A 17,161-nucleotide genomic window follows, 5' to 3' on the forward strand; every position below is an offset into this window, starting at 1 on the left:
TTAATTGTTGGCTGTGAAGACATTGTTTCCTGGCTACTTAGCTATGCTTTGTCAGCAAAGAGTGTTGTGTACAATACTAAAGTGATCTGCACAGTTCATTACGAGTAAAACGTGAAATGTACAAGGTGATGTGATCTGTGGCAGAGTTAATTAGACCGAAAATTCTAAATTTACTATTTCTATAAGAAAATTGATGATTATTTCATCAACAACATTTAAAGCTTCATTAAGGGAGGTCTGCTCGAGCAGCCTCAGGTTAAAATTTTTTAACAAGCACTTTAGTGGATAATCTGTGTTATTGCCAACATATGTAAACTTCCTGATGCTAATTGCAGTCAGCTGTGAATTGAACAATGTCTACTTGTCTTCAGAATTAATTATTCACATGTGCAGATTGCATTTCTAAACAAGACACTCATAGATAATAAGACATACATCAGAACAGATGGGAATTTATTTTCCAACTAAATGATCAGTTTATCAGGAACAAATGTGTGACAATTAACAGCAGAGAAATGCTAAATGTTTACCAACTTCATAGCATAGATTAGTTACCCTGTTTCTTTGATTTTATAGTACATTGTGCTGGAAGAAATGTACTATTTTGTGCAAATTTGTTACAGTTTAGAAGTATAAATGAGCACAATTCCTTCTGGATGGTTGGTGCAAGAGTCAGCTCTGAACTAAGGGACACATCAAACACAGCACGAGAAGATCTGCCCCAGTGACTAAAGTCTGTGGCAAATACCTTGAGACCAATAATAGTGGAAGTGTCTCCTCATCTGGGAGCTATTTTTGTTTTGCTGTGTTACAAGATGTATTTGAAAGTCCCCTTACAAATGAGGACTGCCAATGAATTTCTTTCTCTAGAATAACTTTGGAAATATCAGGTGAAATGTACAACATCCTTGGGACTTTGCTCATGTTCTTTAGAAACACATGGATATAAGTGCTGACGGGCATTCAACTACAATCTAGCCACCATGCAATTACATCTCCAACCAAATTTCCCTAGTGGTCTTTGTGCATAGTAACACCTGGTCCATTTTTATGCAAAATGGCAAAAAAAGTGCTGTTCACAAACATGACATTAAAGTTGACTTAAGAATATGAGAGCACCTTTAAAAGTTTGCATTACATGAGTTTTGCTAAATATAAGGGCATCGGTTTTGGCTTCATTCATAAACAAACTGTTTTAATTACAAAGGTCATAAAGGTTGGGAATGTAAGGTTATGTTTTCCTTAACTTTGTTATTTTCAGCTTCTCATGCTTATGCCCACTTTTTGCAATTTTGCCATTTTAACTTCATGGTACTTTCTCTGATCCGGTTCATGCATTTTCTCCTTTCTAATGACTAAGTTTTATTATTTTCTAGCTTTCATTGTAAAAATTGTGTTGCTTTCAATCAAAGAGTATAATTAAGGAGCCTGCCTTGGCAAAGTGGGCCTATCCTTCCTCAACTAAAAATATTCCGCACTGCTACTGAGCTTAGGTATTGTCAAGCTCAAGGCAGATTTATCCTCATGTATGTAACTGATACTAACATCTGCATCACATTTTGAGACCATATCAAGTTTTTCAACCTGAGTGGACTGCAGATTTAATTATTCTACCACAGTAAGTTTTGTCATAAGAGCTATTAGAGGAGAGTTAGGTCAGATCTTACTTCCCCTGAATTGGTGGTTGGAGTATTATCGGAGCTTTAAATTTAAATTTATAAATTCTGAGTCTTACGATTGTGTACTCCACAACTGGGTGGCACAGTGGTTAGCATTACTGCCACACAGTGCCAGAGACCCAAGTTTGATTCCTGCCTTGGGCAACTATCTGTGTGGAGTTTGCACATTCTTCCCGTGTCTGCGTGGGTTTCCTCCAGGTGCTCGGGTTCCTCCCACAGTCCAAAAATGTGCAGGTTAGGTGAATTGGCCATGCTAAATTGCCCGTAGTGTTAGGTGAAGGGGTAAATGTAGAGGAGTGGGTCTGGATAGGTTGCTCTTCGGAGGGTTGGTGTGGACTTGTTGGGCCGAAAGGCCTGTTTCCACACTGTAAGTAATCTAATCTAAAAACCACCTGATGAAAGAGCAGCGCTCCGAAAGCTAGTGTTTCCAATTAAACCTGTTGGACTATAACCTGGCGTTGTGTGATTTTTATTTTTAACCACAGGTGGCAGTGTTCTCTAGCTCTTGAGAAGCACAGAAGCGTGATAGACAATAGACAATAGGTGCGGGACTAGGCCATTCAACCCTTTGAGCCAGCACCACCATTCATTATGATCATGGCTGATTATTCACAATCAGTATCCTGTTCCTGCCTTATCCCCATAACCCTTGATTCCACTATCTTTAAGAGCTCTGTCCAACTCTTTCTTGAAAGTATCCAGAGACATGGCCTCCACTGCCTTCTGGGGCAGAGCATTCCATGTATCCACCACTCTCTGGGTGAAGAGGTTTCTCCTCAAATCTGTTCTCAATGACCTTCTCCTTATTTTTAAACCGTGTCCTCTGTTTCTGGACTCACCCATCAGCGGAAACATGCTTCCTGCCTCCAGAGTGACCAATCCTGTAATAATCATATACGGCTCAATTAGATCTCCTCTCACTTTTCAAAATTCAAGTATATGCAAGCCCAGTCAATCCAATCTTTCAACATATGCTAGTCCCTCCATTCTGGGAATTGACCTTGTGAACCTATACTGCATTCCCTCAGTAGCCAGAATGTCCTTCCTCAAATTTGGAGACCAAAACTGCACACAATACTCCAGGTGCGGTCTCACCAGAGCCCTGTACAGCTGCAGAAGGACCTCTTTGCTCCTATACTCAATTCCTCGTGTTATGAAGGCCAGCATGCCATTAGCTTTCTTCACTACCTGCTGTACCTGCATGCTTGCTTCCATTGACTGATGTACAAGAACACCTAGATCTCATTGTACTTCCCCTTTACCCAACTTGACTCCATTTAGATAGGGCTTATGCCCGAAACGTCGATTCTCCTGTTCCCTGGATGCTGCCTGACCTGCTGCGCTTTTCCAGCAACATATTTCCAGCTCCATTTAGATAGTATTCTGCCTTCCTGTTCGTGGCACCAAAGTGGATAAGCACATATTTATCCACATTAAACTGCATCTGCCATACATCTGTCCACTCACCTAGCTTGTCCAAGTCACCCTGTATTCTCATAACATCCTCCTCACATTTCACCCTGCCTCCCAGCTTTGTGTCATCAGTAAATTTGCTAATATTACTTTTAATGTCTTCATCTGTATCATTAATGTACATTGTAAACAGCTGCAGTCCCAGAACCGTTTGTGGTACCCCACTGGTCACCGCCTGCCATTCTGAAAGGGACCCATTTATCACTACTCTTTGCTTCCTGACAGTCAGCCAATTTTCAATCCAAGTCAGTATTTTGCCCCCAATACCATGTGCCCTAATTTTGCTCACTAATCTCTTATGTGGGACTTTATCAAAGGCTTTCCGAAAGTCCAAGTACATTACATCCACTGGCTCTCCTTTGTCCTTCGTCATAGTTACATCCTCAAAAAAATTCCAGAAGATTAGTCAAGCACAATTTCCCCTTCGTAAATCCATGCTGACTCTGACTTATCCTATTACTGCTATCCAAATGAGTCGGAATTTCATCTTTTATAATTGACTCCAACATCTTTCTCACCACTGACATCAGGCTAACCAGTCTATAATTCCCTGTTTTCTCTCTCCCTCCTTTCTTGAAAAGTGGGACAACATTAACCACCCTTTAATCCACAGGAACTGATCCTGAATCTATAGAACATTGGAAAATGATTATCAATGCATCTTCGATTACTAGAGCCACCTCCTTAAGTACCCAGGATGTAGACCATCAGGGCCCAGGGACTAATCAGCCTTCAGACCTAACAATCTATCCAACACCATTTCCTGCTTAATATAAATTCCCTTCAGTTCATCCATTACCCTAGGTGCTTCAGACACTATTATTACATCTCGGAGATTGCTTGTGTCTTCCACAGTGAAGACAGATCCAAAGTACCTATTCAATTCTTCTGCCATTTCCTTGTTCTCCATAATAAATTCACCCATTTCTGTCTTCAAGGGGGCAATTTTAGTCTTAACCATTTTTTTCTTTTCACATACCTAAAAAAACTTTTACTATCCTCCTTTATATTTTTGGCTAGTTTGCCTTTGTACCCCATTTTTTCTCTGTGTATTGCCTTTTTAGTTATCCTCTGTTGCTCTTTAAAAGTTTCCCAGTCCTCTGGCTTCCCGCTCATCTTTGCTATGTTATACTTTTTCTCTTTTATCTTTATACAGTCCTTAACTTCCCTCATCAGCCAGAGCCGCCCCAGCCTCCCCTGAGGATCTTTCTTCCTCTTTGGAATGAACTGATCTTGCACCTTCTGCATTATATCCAGAAATACCTGCCATTGTTGTTCCACTGCCATCCCTGCTAGAGTATTGAACCATTGAACTTTGGCCAGCTCCTCCCTCATAGCTCCATAGTTCCCTTTATTCAACTGCAATACTGATACTTCCAATTCTCCCTTCTCACTCTCAAATTGCAGATTAAAACTTATCATATTATGGTCACCACCTCATAATGGCTCCTTTACTTTGAGGACCCTGATAAAATCCGGTTCGTTGCACAACCACCAGATCCAGAATTGTCATCTCCCTTGTAGGCTCCAGTACAAGCTGTTCTTAGAATCCATCTTGGAGGCACTCCACAATCTCCCTTTCTTGGGGTCCATTACCATCCTGATTCTCCCAATCTATCTGTATGTTGAAACAACTGTCGTAATACCTTTGAGGCAGGCCAATTTCAACTCCTTATTCAACTTACACCTACATCCAGACTACTGTTTGGGGGCCTGTAGATAACTCGCATTAGGGTCTTTCTACCCTTAGAATTTCTCAGCTTTATCCATACTGACTCTACATCTCCTGATTCTATGTCTGATACAGCAGGATATGAATAGGCTGGAGACCAGGTCAGAGAAATGGCAGATGGAATTTAATCTGGACAAATGCGAGATGATTCATTTGGGAGATATAATGCAGGAGGGAAATATTCAGTAAATGGTCGTACCCTTAGTAGCATCAACATACAGAGAGATCTAGGCATACAGGTCCACAGATCCCTGAAATTGTCAATGTAAGTGGGTAAGGTGGTCAGGAAAGTATATGGCATGAGTGGCTTCATCGTTCGGGACACAAATTATAAACATTGGAAAGTCACATTGTTGCTGTATAGAACTTCAGTTTGGCCACATTTGGAATGCTGTCTACAATTCAGGTTGCCACACTTCCAGAAAGATGTGGCGGCTTTGGAAAGGGGACAGAAATGGTTTACCAAGACATTGCCCGCTTTGTAAGATATTAGTTATGAGGAGAGATCAGACAAACGTGGTTTGTTTTCACTTGAACATTGAAGAATGAGACGATCTGATCGAAGTTTGCAAAATTATGAGATGGATGGATAGTTGGAGTTGTTTTTCCAAGGTAGAAATGTTAATTACTAGGGGACATTGGTTTCAACTAAAAGAGGTAACTTTGACGGAGATGCGAGAGACAAGATTTTTACAAAGAGGATGGTAAGTGCCTGAAATGTGCTGCCAGAGGAGGTAATAGTGGAGGTGGATACAATAGCAACATTTAAGAGGCATCTTAACAGACACATGATTGGGCAAAGGATAGAGGGAAACAGATCATGTAAAGGCAAAAGGCTTTTAGTTTAGAAAGGTATCATATATCAACACAATTTTAGCAGCCCGAATAGCCTGTTCCTGTGCTGTACTGTTCTTTGTTCTTTTCTATATTCTTGTAGGCTTCAACCTTATGAAGCAGATCTCTGGTCCAAAAGAACGCCAACCTGTCAGTCAGTCAGAGAATCCACCTTTAAGGAGACCTGGAATTAAGTTTTGCAGAACATTCACGAAACCTATTGCTCAAGGTTTCCTAACCTTGCATTAGTTCATATGCGTAGAATTTGTTTCCAGATTAAAATTGTTACAAACTACTGGGGTAGCACAGCGGAAATCAAATCCTGCTATTCCCAGAGTCATTACAAAAGTTAAACATTTTAAAATTTGCATTCAAAATTGTCCACTTTACCTGATTTTCAGACCCAGGTTGATAAAAAGCATGGACCAGGTTTCTGTACTGAGCAAGAGTCACTATTTATCACAAATAATTTGACTCTAGCTACAAGTTAATGGTTACAAGCCATCAACCTATAATACTGGTAATTAGAATGTTATTAACCTTACAACTCTCCTTTACACACAGACAGACAGACACAAGGACAAGGGAAAATCATAGGATGGAGGGAAAATCTGGAAAGATAATTCAGTCTTTGTCCACAAAAACTGTTGAGTTGGTTCTTGTTGATTGAAAAGTTTCTACCTGGATTCCCGTTTCCAAATGCTCCCATTGATTTGCAAGCGACGCATGGTGGCTGGTTGACTTGCAAAATGTCTCTGATATATCAATTAAAAGTCACAGCTTATAGCAACTCTTGAAAGGAAAATTAACTGGGTTTCTTCAGGTGTAAAGTGAGTTTTGACTGCAGAGATTAGAGAGGCAGCAACTGAACTGCTGGAGATCAAAACTCTTCTGTATAACTTGTTCTCAGCTCCAAACTGTCTCTGAAAAGCAATCTGACAAGAATTGTCATCATTAACTGGTCACTAGTCTATGGTTCAGTCAACTTGCTGCAAACTTCTTGCTGTACATGGAGCCCCTCAGCTCTAATTCATCTACAACTGTTCCAATTACTGTTGTTCAAACAGCAATTATGATGCTTGTCAGGAGTGTCAGGTTATATGTATTTCCAAACATACATTTCATAACATTGGTTTTAATTTCTCATTTCAGTCCACAACTTCAAGAAGCTCATAAATAAACAGGCACAGTTCTTACAAATTTCTGATCATTACTGATCCCATGCTTTGTGAGATTAGTACATTCTGTTTAAATTTTTCGGGTCCTCTGGACTGCAGACTTGAATGTGGAAGCAGTGTTGTCTATATGGAGGTCAAATGCAATGAGTCAAGAAGTTCGTGGTAAGTTAGTAATCAGTCAGGCATCTGGTCATTCAACAGTTGGGGGCTGTCCTTCAAAGTCAGTCAATAAGAAGTGAGCAACAGTTCGTTCTGAACAATGATAAAATATTATACAATGCTGCACATTAGGGAAATAGCAGCACTCCCTAAGATTCTAACACGGTATAGCTCTAATGACAGGTAACCTATGTAGCTTCACTCTCATGGCTGCAGTTTCAGTGCTAAGCAGTCACAAAGTTGATGATGAAAAGTGGCAAGTGAGTCACAAAGTCATAGAGACGTACAGCAGGGAAACTGATCCTTTGGTCCAACTCGTCCGAGACGACCAGATATCCTAACCTAATCTTGTCCCATTTGCCCAACACTTGGCCCATGTCCCTCTTAACCCTTCCTATTCATATATCCATCCAGATGCCTTTTAAATGCTATAATTGTACCAACTGCCACCACTTCCTCTCGCAGCTCATTCCATACATGCACCACTCTCTGTATAAAAAAGTTACCCCTTAGGTCCCTTTAAAATTTTTCCCCTCTTACTCTAAACCTATGCCATTTAGTTCTGGACTCCCCCACCCTATCCATGCCTCTCATGATATTATTACCTCCATATGGTCACCCCTCAGCTTCCGATGTTCCAAGGAAAACAGCTCCAGCCTATTCAGCCTCTCCCTATAGCTCAAATCCTCCAACCCTGGCAACATCCTTGTAAATCTTTCCTGAATCCTTTCAACTTTCACAACATCTTTCCGATAGGAGGGAGATCGGAATTGCATGGAATATTCCAGAACTGCCCTAACCAATGTCCTGTACAGCCTCAACATGACATCCCAACTCCTATAATCAATGCTTGTCCAATAAAGGAAAGCATTTTTCATCATCCTATCTACCTGCGACTCCACTTTCAAGGAACTATAAACCTACACTCCAAGGTCTCTTTGTTCAGCAACACTCCCCAGGGCCTTACCATTAAGTGTATAAGTCCTGCTCTGATTTGCCTTTTCAAAACACAGCACCTCGCATTTATCTAAATTAAACTCCATTCGCCACCTTGGCCCATTGACCCATCTGGTCAAGATCCCATTGTAATCTGAGGTAACCTTCTTCGTTGTCCACTACACCTTTAATTTTGGGTGTAATCTGCAAACTTACTAACTATACCTTCTATGTTTACATCCAAATCATTTATATAGACCCAGACCAGACCCAGACCCAGCACCAGATCCTTTTGGCACAACACTGGTCGCAGGCCTTCAATCTGAAAAGCAACCCTCCACCACCATCTTCTGTCTTTTACCTTCAAATGGCTAGATGGCTAAATCTAAATGGCTCGTTCTCCCTGTGTTCCATGAGATCTAACCTTGCTAACCAGTCTACTATGAGGAACCTTGTTGAATGCCTTACTGAAGTCTATATAGATCACATCCACTGCTCTGCCCTCATCAGTCCTTTGCTACTTCTTCAAAAACCTCAATCAAATTCATGAGACATGACTTTCCACGCACAAAGCCATGTTGACTATCCCTAATCAGTCCTTGCCTTTCCAAATGCATGTACATCCTGTCCATCAGGATTCTCTCCAACAACCTCCCTACCACCAATGTCAGGCTCACTGGTCTATAATTCCCTGGCTTTTCCTTATCACCTTTCATAAATAGTGGCACCATGTTAGTCTACCTCCAGTTTTCCTGCACCCCACCTGTGACTATCGATGATACAAGTATCTAAGTAAGAGGTCCAGCAATCACTTCCCTAGCTTTCCACAGATCTCTAGGGTGTCACCTGTGCCATCTAAGTGCCTCAAAAGCTTTTCCTTTTCATTCCTGCCATTATGTGTAATGTGAGGGACTATCCAAGGCAAGCAGTGAGTGACCTGGCTCACATTTGGGTTATAAAGCAGGCCCTGACAGCAGAAATCCTGGGGTCCTGACAGTGGCAAGTATATCTGCTGCTGTTAAGCCAAGAGAGTGGTGCCATGGAATTGTAGTGCATATATAAGGAGATGAGCAAAAGGGATTTACCTGAGGTAACCTGTCTGGACTCATGGAGAAATCCTGCATCAAACTCCCCAAAATTGACATTGAGCCAAGTTTTCAGCTGAAAGACTGCTAATATTGTGCAAAAGTAGCAGAAGTCTTTGGAAATCATAAGTCGCACACCTGAACACAGCATTTTTATAGTGGTGAAATTGGAATCGGCTTTGGATTCATGCATATAGATTTCCTGGGGCCAGCTGGCTATTGAAATCATTAGCTACCTCAACTCCTGCTTTATTTTGATGGCTGAGGTAAGAATTTGAAACCTGAAGCGTGCAGATTGCAAGAGGTAAGAACAAGTCTTGGATAAAATGACACTTTAAGTCAGTCACTGGGAATTCAAATCTTTTTTAAACGTCAGTGGTCTTTATGGTAATTGTAACAATACACACGTATAATTTCCTTTTGCAGTTGCTATGGAATCTGTTTGCAATACCATTTCAGACAGTGCAGTTATTATCATAACAATTCAATCTAAAGCAAAATTCTCCTCATGTCCAATCTTCTCTTTTGTCAGTTATCTTAAACTTGTGGCCTTTAGTTTCCAGCCCCACTGGAAATAAACTCTCTTAATCACTCTATCAAAATCACTCAGAATTTTGAATGACTCCAGTAAATCTTATCTTGATATTCTCTGCTCTGTGAAGAACCATCCCAGTTCTATAGTCCTCAATTTATTGTTTGAATTTTAACTCTCTCTCTCACTTTCTCCCACTCCATGGATTCTGTACAAATATTTGTTGTTACCAAACTGAATATGGTCCAAAGAAATCACTGGAAAGTCTTTGAGAGCTGAAGAGCCAAGTTTTAGCGAAAAACTAAATGTACGAAAGATCTTTCATCAGCGCTGAAGAAGTTGAACATCATCCAGGATAAAACATCCCACATGTTTGGCATTCTATCCACCACATCAAATGTTGATTCCTTTCATAACTGGTGCACATCAGCAATAGTGCACCAGTACATCTACAAGGTAACTGTAGAAACTCAGTAAGACTCTTTTGACAGCACCTTCCAAACCTGCTCCCTCTATTACTGAGAATAACAAGGGCAGCAGATGCTTGACACCATTGTAACCAAAAATTATATTAGTTGGCTGCACCATCACTGGGTTAAAGATCTACAAATCACTCTTTGGTAGCATTGTGCAAGCACCTGCATCATGTAGTCTGCAACAGATCAAAAAAAAATTCACCACGACCTCCTCAAGAACAATTAAATCTTTCATAACGTTGCTCCCATTCAACAAACAAAATATAGCTTTGCCATAAGCTTCACAAAAATGGCACTTTATGTGTAACCGCCCTGTGCTTTTTGCAACGTTGCTGCATTTGCACACTAATTGCTCATTAGGTTAATGATCAGGAAGTATGTCTAGGATAAATGGGGTAAGTATTGTATCTAATCCTTCTCCAAGAACTCCTCCAGGGAATATTGGCAGCAATTTACTTTTCAGTGGAATTCGCAAACAAAGGGGAAGCATTTCACCCTTCAGTAGCCTTAGTTTCTGTGAGCACCAACAACTTTCTAGATCTGTAGACAGGGCAATGCTAATTAAGAAAACAGAGCTTATTTATTATTAATTAAAATGTAAGTGTTTTCCAAAATGGGGGCAATTTCTAAAATTCCCTTATTTAAATATAAAAAGAATTTCCAGAATGAATTTCCAGACAGGAGTATGCTAAATAAAGTAAGAGCCCAAGATGCAAGGCTCTGGCATGAAGAGAGGATTGGCTGGCTGGCACAAGGCGGAGATTAGGGATAAAGTGGTCTTTTTCAGGATGACAGCCAGCGACTAGTGGTGTTCCACAGCGGTCCTTATTGGGACCACAACCGTTCATGTTATACATTAACAATCTAGATGAAAGAACGGAGAGGAGAATGTTGCTAAGTTTTCAGATGACACAAAGATAAGTGGAGGCGCAGCTAGTGTTGAAGAAGTGAGGAGACTTCAGAAGGACTTGGACAGACTAGGAAGTCAACAAAGAAGTGACAGATGGTTTATAATGTAGGAAAGTGTGAGATTATGCACTTTAATTGGAAGAATAAAGGCATTGTCCATATTCCAAATGGGGAAAGGCTTCAGATATCTGAAGCACAAAGGCATTTGGGAGTCCCAGTTCAGGATTCTCTTAAGGTTGACATATAGGTTCATTTGGTAGTTAGGAAGGCAAATGCAATGTTAGCATTCATTTCAAGACAGCTAGAAAACGAAAGCTGAGATGTACTGCTGAGGCTGTATAAAGCTTTGGTCAGACCACACTGGAAATATTGTGAGCAGTTTTGGACCCAGGATCTAGGGAAAGATGTTCTGGCATTGGAGGGGGTCCAGAGTAGGTTTACGAGAACGGTCCTGGGAATGAAGGGTTTGTCATATGAGCAGTGGTTGAGACATCTGGGTCTGTACTTGATGGACTTGAGAAGGACAAGGGAGGATCTAATTCAAACTTACAGAATACCTGGATAGAGTGGACATGGAGAAGGTACTTTCACTAGTAGGAGTGACTAGGACACAAGGGCACAGCTTCAGAATGAAGGGGTGACCCTTTAGAACTGAGATGAAGAGGAATTTCTTCAGCTAGCAGGTGGTTAATCTGTGGAATTCATTGCTGCAGCAGGCTGTTGACCGAGTCGTTGAGTGTGTTTAAGACAGCAATAGATAGGTTCTTGATTAGTAAGGGGATCAAAGAGTATGGAGAGAAGGCAGGAGAATGGGTTGAGAAACATATCAGCCATGATCGAATGGTGGATCAGACTTGATAGGCTGAATGGCTTAATCCTGCTCCTATATCTTATGGTTTATGGTCTTGAGCTTGGATACAAGGCTAGAAAAATGCAGTGCAGAAAGCTGAAAAGATAGATCACTCTGTTCTTTTCTGTTGATAGATAAGTAACAATTTTTCATAACATTAATTGCAAAGTACTTGCTATTAAGGAAGGACCACTTTGGCATTTAGTGGCAGCAAGTCAGGAATGTACAGCTTAAAGTGGTGCAGTGTAAAGCTTTTAAAGTGAAATCAGATAGCAGAAACCTCATTATAAATTGTGAATACTGCAATACCCTTAATGAATTACAATTGTTTAAACAATCCATGCAGTTCCATTTTGCAGATCAAGTGATACATAATCTTGTGGAATGAGTTCTAAAGATCTTACTTACGATTGGCAAGGAAGGGCTTCATGGAATTAACACAACCACTATTTCCATGGACAACCAAGATCCAAAAGAGATCCCAAAGACCAGCTCAAGATAACAATTGACTTCTGGATTAACAGATTCCAAATCATGTCTTGCAGTCAACAACCCCAAATGTTTATTGACCCGTCTGTCATACGATGCAGCAGCAAAAGGCATTGCGTATAGATCAATGAAATAAGGTAAAGAAAGGACAGTGCAAGATCAGTCAGTCATCATTCTCTTCTTTTGGTTGATTTACATTGGATCCTGGTCCACATATACCTTGATTTGACAATTCTCATCCTTGTGTTGAATCCTTTTGCAATGTTGTACATGTCTTTATTTATAATAACTATAATCCTCCTAGAATTAGATGTAAAGTTACTCACCTTTAAGTTCTCCAGCTTTCTCTCATCCTTTAAAACCTTCCTCTTCACCTTAAGGCTTTTGACCCTCATCCTAATATCCACTTCTTCACTCAGTGCAAATTATTTCCAATTATTGTCCTGTAAACCGTCCTGGGATGTTATCAGCTTTGGAAGTGGAACTTTGAACTTTGAAAACTTTTTTGTTGGAAGATAGGAGGTGGCACTGTGGCTCAGTGGTTAACACTGCTGCCTCACAGCACCAGGGACCCAGGTTTGAGTCCAGCCTCAGGCAACTGTCTGTGTGGAGTTTGTGCATTCTCCCCATCTCTGCGTGGTTTTACTCTGGTTTCCCCCCACCATCCAAAGATGTGCAGGCCAGGTGAATTGGCCATGCTAAATTGCTCATAATACCAGGTGCATTAGTCAGAGGGAAGTGAGTGTAGGTGTGTTACTCTTCGGAGGATTGATGTGGTCTTGTTGGGCCAAAAGGCCTGTTTCCACACTGTAGGGAATCAAATCTAATACGTGTGTATTACATTTTTCATTCTTTAATCTGTCAAGTTGATAGTCTGTATATTGTTCAGTTTTTCTTCATCAGGCAGTTATCTTTTAACTTTCTATCAATTCTTAATGCCTTGAAATTATACCTTGTAATTTGCCTTGTAACTATGAAGAACTAAATTGTTTGTGTAGTGATTGTAATAAGGTCAGCCAGGTGGACCTCATAGAATATGGGGTAGTTTGCTGATTTGGGCTGTTAATCTGGTCCAATTAAGGAGCCTGGGCTGACAGATAAGAACAGAGTGTCAGAGGTTCTGTTTACTCTGAGAGCTAACTCTGAGGGAGCTGGATCAGTGTCAAAGACTCTCCACATGTAAATAAAGGGTAACTTGGTGACGATATATCAGCCTCTGTGGACTTATTTCAGTGACGACAAGAATGGGATTAATGATGTAACCATCAAAGGTTGCCGCCAAATACTGGCTGAACTCCATCAGGGTCATCCAGGAGTTTCCCAAAATGAAGGTGTTGGTGAGAAATTATGTCTGGGGGCAAAGATTGGTTGCAGGTATACCCACATTGGTGGGGCAATGCCCAGAGTGCCAGCAAGGACAAATACCACCGGCAGCTCCCCCACATTAATACAAATGGCTGGGTAAACCTTGGACTCAGTTACACATCAACAAAGGTCCTTTTTTAAGCTCAATGTTCTTAACTATTGTGGACACCCACCCAAAATAGCTGGACCTGCATAGGCTTCATTCATCAAACATGAGGACGATGACTGAAAAACTGCACGCATCTTTTGCAATATCCGGACTCCCAGAAGCATTGGTTACAGATAATGGGCCATTGTTTCCTGGCAGGAAAGTTGAGTATTTCCTCAAGTAAAATCACATTCAACATGTAAGGACAGCTCCATCATCCAATGGTCTTGTAGAAAGAGCAGTCCAAACTTTGAAGGCAGGTTTAAAGAAACATTCTACAACTTCACTAGATACTAAACTGTGCCAGTTCCTGTTTGATTATCGGACCACCCCCATGCTACTACAGGGATAGCTGCAGCAAAGTTGCTAATGGGAAAAAGACTATTTACCAGGTTAAATCTGATCTTCCCAGACCTGAGGGGAGGGGGAAACAGCATGAGGAAAAGAAGATTCCACTAAGCAAAACAGACAGTTTATTTCAAGGATAAAGTTTGGTGGAGGAGTGGCTCCTCATGTGTAAGGGGCACGGTCAACGCAAGGTTAGGACCAGTGATGTATAAAGTTTGGGTAGATGTGATGGTCCTGAACAAGCAAGTGGACCATATGAAAGCTGCAAACTCACAAATGGTGTGGGAGCCAAGCATGCCCTTCTCCTTGATAGCTTTTCCTATTGTTCCAGAACCAGTGGCTTCTCTCTCTCCACCAAGCATTGAAAATACCTTGGAATCTGCGATGGATACGGTGGATGTCTCTGCCTTGATGTCTTTTCCCCTGAAGAAGAGAATGAATTTCTTCCGCAATTCTCCCAGTGCAAGATGCAAGCTATTATGTGTTACACATCATACTTATCAGAGGCAGAATCTGACCCAATGCTAAAATACCCCAAGAGGCACTATTTTTAAAAAAAAAGAACCGGCCTATATCCATGGACTGAAGGGGAAAGGATGTTGTGATTGTAACAAGGTCAACCAGGTAGACCTCATAGAATATGAGTTCCCTGATTGGGGCTGTTAATCTGGTCAAATCAGGGAGAGCTGACTGACATATATAAACAGGAGTGTCAGAGGTTCTATTCACATTGAGAGCTGGCTCTGAGGGAGCTGGATCAGTGTCAGGGACTTTCCACATTAAATAGAGAGTGACTTGGTGACAGGATACCAGCTTCTGTGGAGTTATTACAGATTGATGTCCATTAGTGGAAGTAGAGCAGTTATCCAGGAAAGTCAACTATCATTTGCACAGAGAAATTCTGAAAAATATTTTACCTATTTGGATGCCTTCAAGTGAGCAATGACTGAGCAAAGGTTTCTATGCAATAGTAAATCCTTGCACTCCTTATGAAGGATAATGATCCATGCCAGTTTTAATGAACTGGGAAGAGTTCCAGTCTTCAGATCATAGTAATATAAATTTTAAAAAAAGGTCTAACCAGCAGCTTTTTCTGAAAACAAGTGCTCTTCAAAGTTGTTTTCTGTTCAGACAATGTGTATTTTTTTAACTATTTCTAGGAAGATTCCAGAGCTTTTTTAAATGTTCAGGGTAAAAAAAGTAAGTGTAATGTTTCCAAAACATTTATTTTTAATGGAAGCAGAATGACTATTTAACTATAATTGCAAATTCACTGGTTTTATCACTTCTTCCCACAGCATCAGTACATTTTCATAATGAGCCATTGGAACACCCAGAAGACACAGCTTCTTTGGCAGATCACACCTCAATTAATTTGGAAATTTGTTTCAAGACATTCAGGATATATCTCAAGTGAGCTGTTTTGCTCTGGATGGTGTTTAGTGTTGTTGGAACTTCACTCATCCAGAAAAGTTGAAAGTATTCATCAGATGCCTGACTTGTGCTTTTAGATGGTGGACAGACTTTGGCGAGTCAGAAAGGCATTTTTATTCACTGCAGAATCCCCAGTCTTGTAGGAACAAAGGAACAGAAGTAGGCAATTCAGCCCCTCGAGTCTATTCCATCATTCAATGAGATCATGGCAGATCTGTGGCTTAACTCTATGTATCTGCCTTTGGCCCTTATCCCTTGATACTGCTGCTAAACAAAAATGTTTCTATCTCTGATTTAAAACAAACAATTAATCTAGGATCAACTGCCATTTATAATAGAGAATTCCAAACCTCTATACTCTTTGTGTGCTGTACTGCTTGCGAACATCTCTCCTGAGTGGTCTGGCCTTGACTGTGCCCCCTACTTTTAGAATCCCTACCAATGGATATAGTTTACCTTGATCTGCCCGGTCTTTTCCTGTTAATAACTTGAAGAATTTGTTCAGATCAGCCCTTAAACTTCTAAATTCTAGAGAAATTAAGGCTAATTTGGATAATGTATTCTCATAACTCAACCCCTGAAGTCCAAGTATCATTGTTTGTAAACATACTGCTGTCTTACAGTGCCAGGGATCCAGGTTCGATTCCAGTCCCAGTCTGTGTGGAGTTTGCACATTTGGCCCGTGTCTGCACGGGTATCCTCTGGGCGAATAGGTTTCCTCCCACAGTCCAAAGATGGTCAGGTTAGGTGGATTGGCTATGCTAAATTGCCCATAGTGTCCAGGGATGTGCAGCTTAGGTGGATTAGTCATGGGAAATGCAGGATTACAGGGATAGGCTGGGGAGATGGGATTGAATGGGATGCTCTTCAAAGAGTTGGTTTGGACTCGACAGGCCAAACGGCCTGCTTCCACACTGTAGGGATTCTATAATTCTATGATCAAAGTTTGTGAGAAGATTTGCAGCTCAGGTGCTCGTTGTTGTGGTTCTGTTCGCCGAGCTGGGAATTTGTGTTGCAGATGTTTCGTCCCCTGTCTAGGTGACATCCTCAGTGCTTGGGAGCCTCCTGTGAAGCGCTTCTGTGATCTTTCCTCCGGCATTTGTAGTGGTTTGAATTGGGACAACATTACTATTATAGGACAAGCCAAACAGAGAACAGCCAGGGAATTCCTAGAGGCATGGCACTCATCCACAGATTCAATCAATAAGCACATCGACCTGGACCCAATATACCGACCACTGCAGCGGACAGCTGGAACTGACAACCGGAAGCGGCAGAGACAAACCACTATAAATGCCGGAGGAAGCATCACAGTAGCGCTTCACACTGTCAGTTCGGAAATGCTCTTGATGTATGGTAGTGTGGCTAGTTCTTTGGGTTGTGGCATGTCCTCATTCTGTTATCTTTCCCTTAGGCATATACCAACCACTGCAATGGACAGCTGGAACTGACAACCGGAAGCGGCAGATTCAAACCACTATAAATGCCAGAGGAAACCCATAGAAGCGCTTCACAGGAGGCTCCCAAGCACTGA

This window comes from Chiloscyllium plagiosum, chromosome 19 (genome assembly GCF_004010195.1).
Source record: "Chiloscyllium plagiosum isolate BGI_BamShark_2017 chromosome 19, ASM401019v2, whole genome shotgun sequence".
NCBI lineage: Eukaryota > Metazoa > Chordata > Chondrichthyes > Orectolobiformes > Hemiscylliidae > Chiloscyllium > Chiloscyllium plagiosum.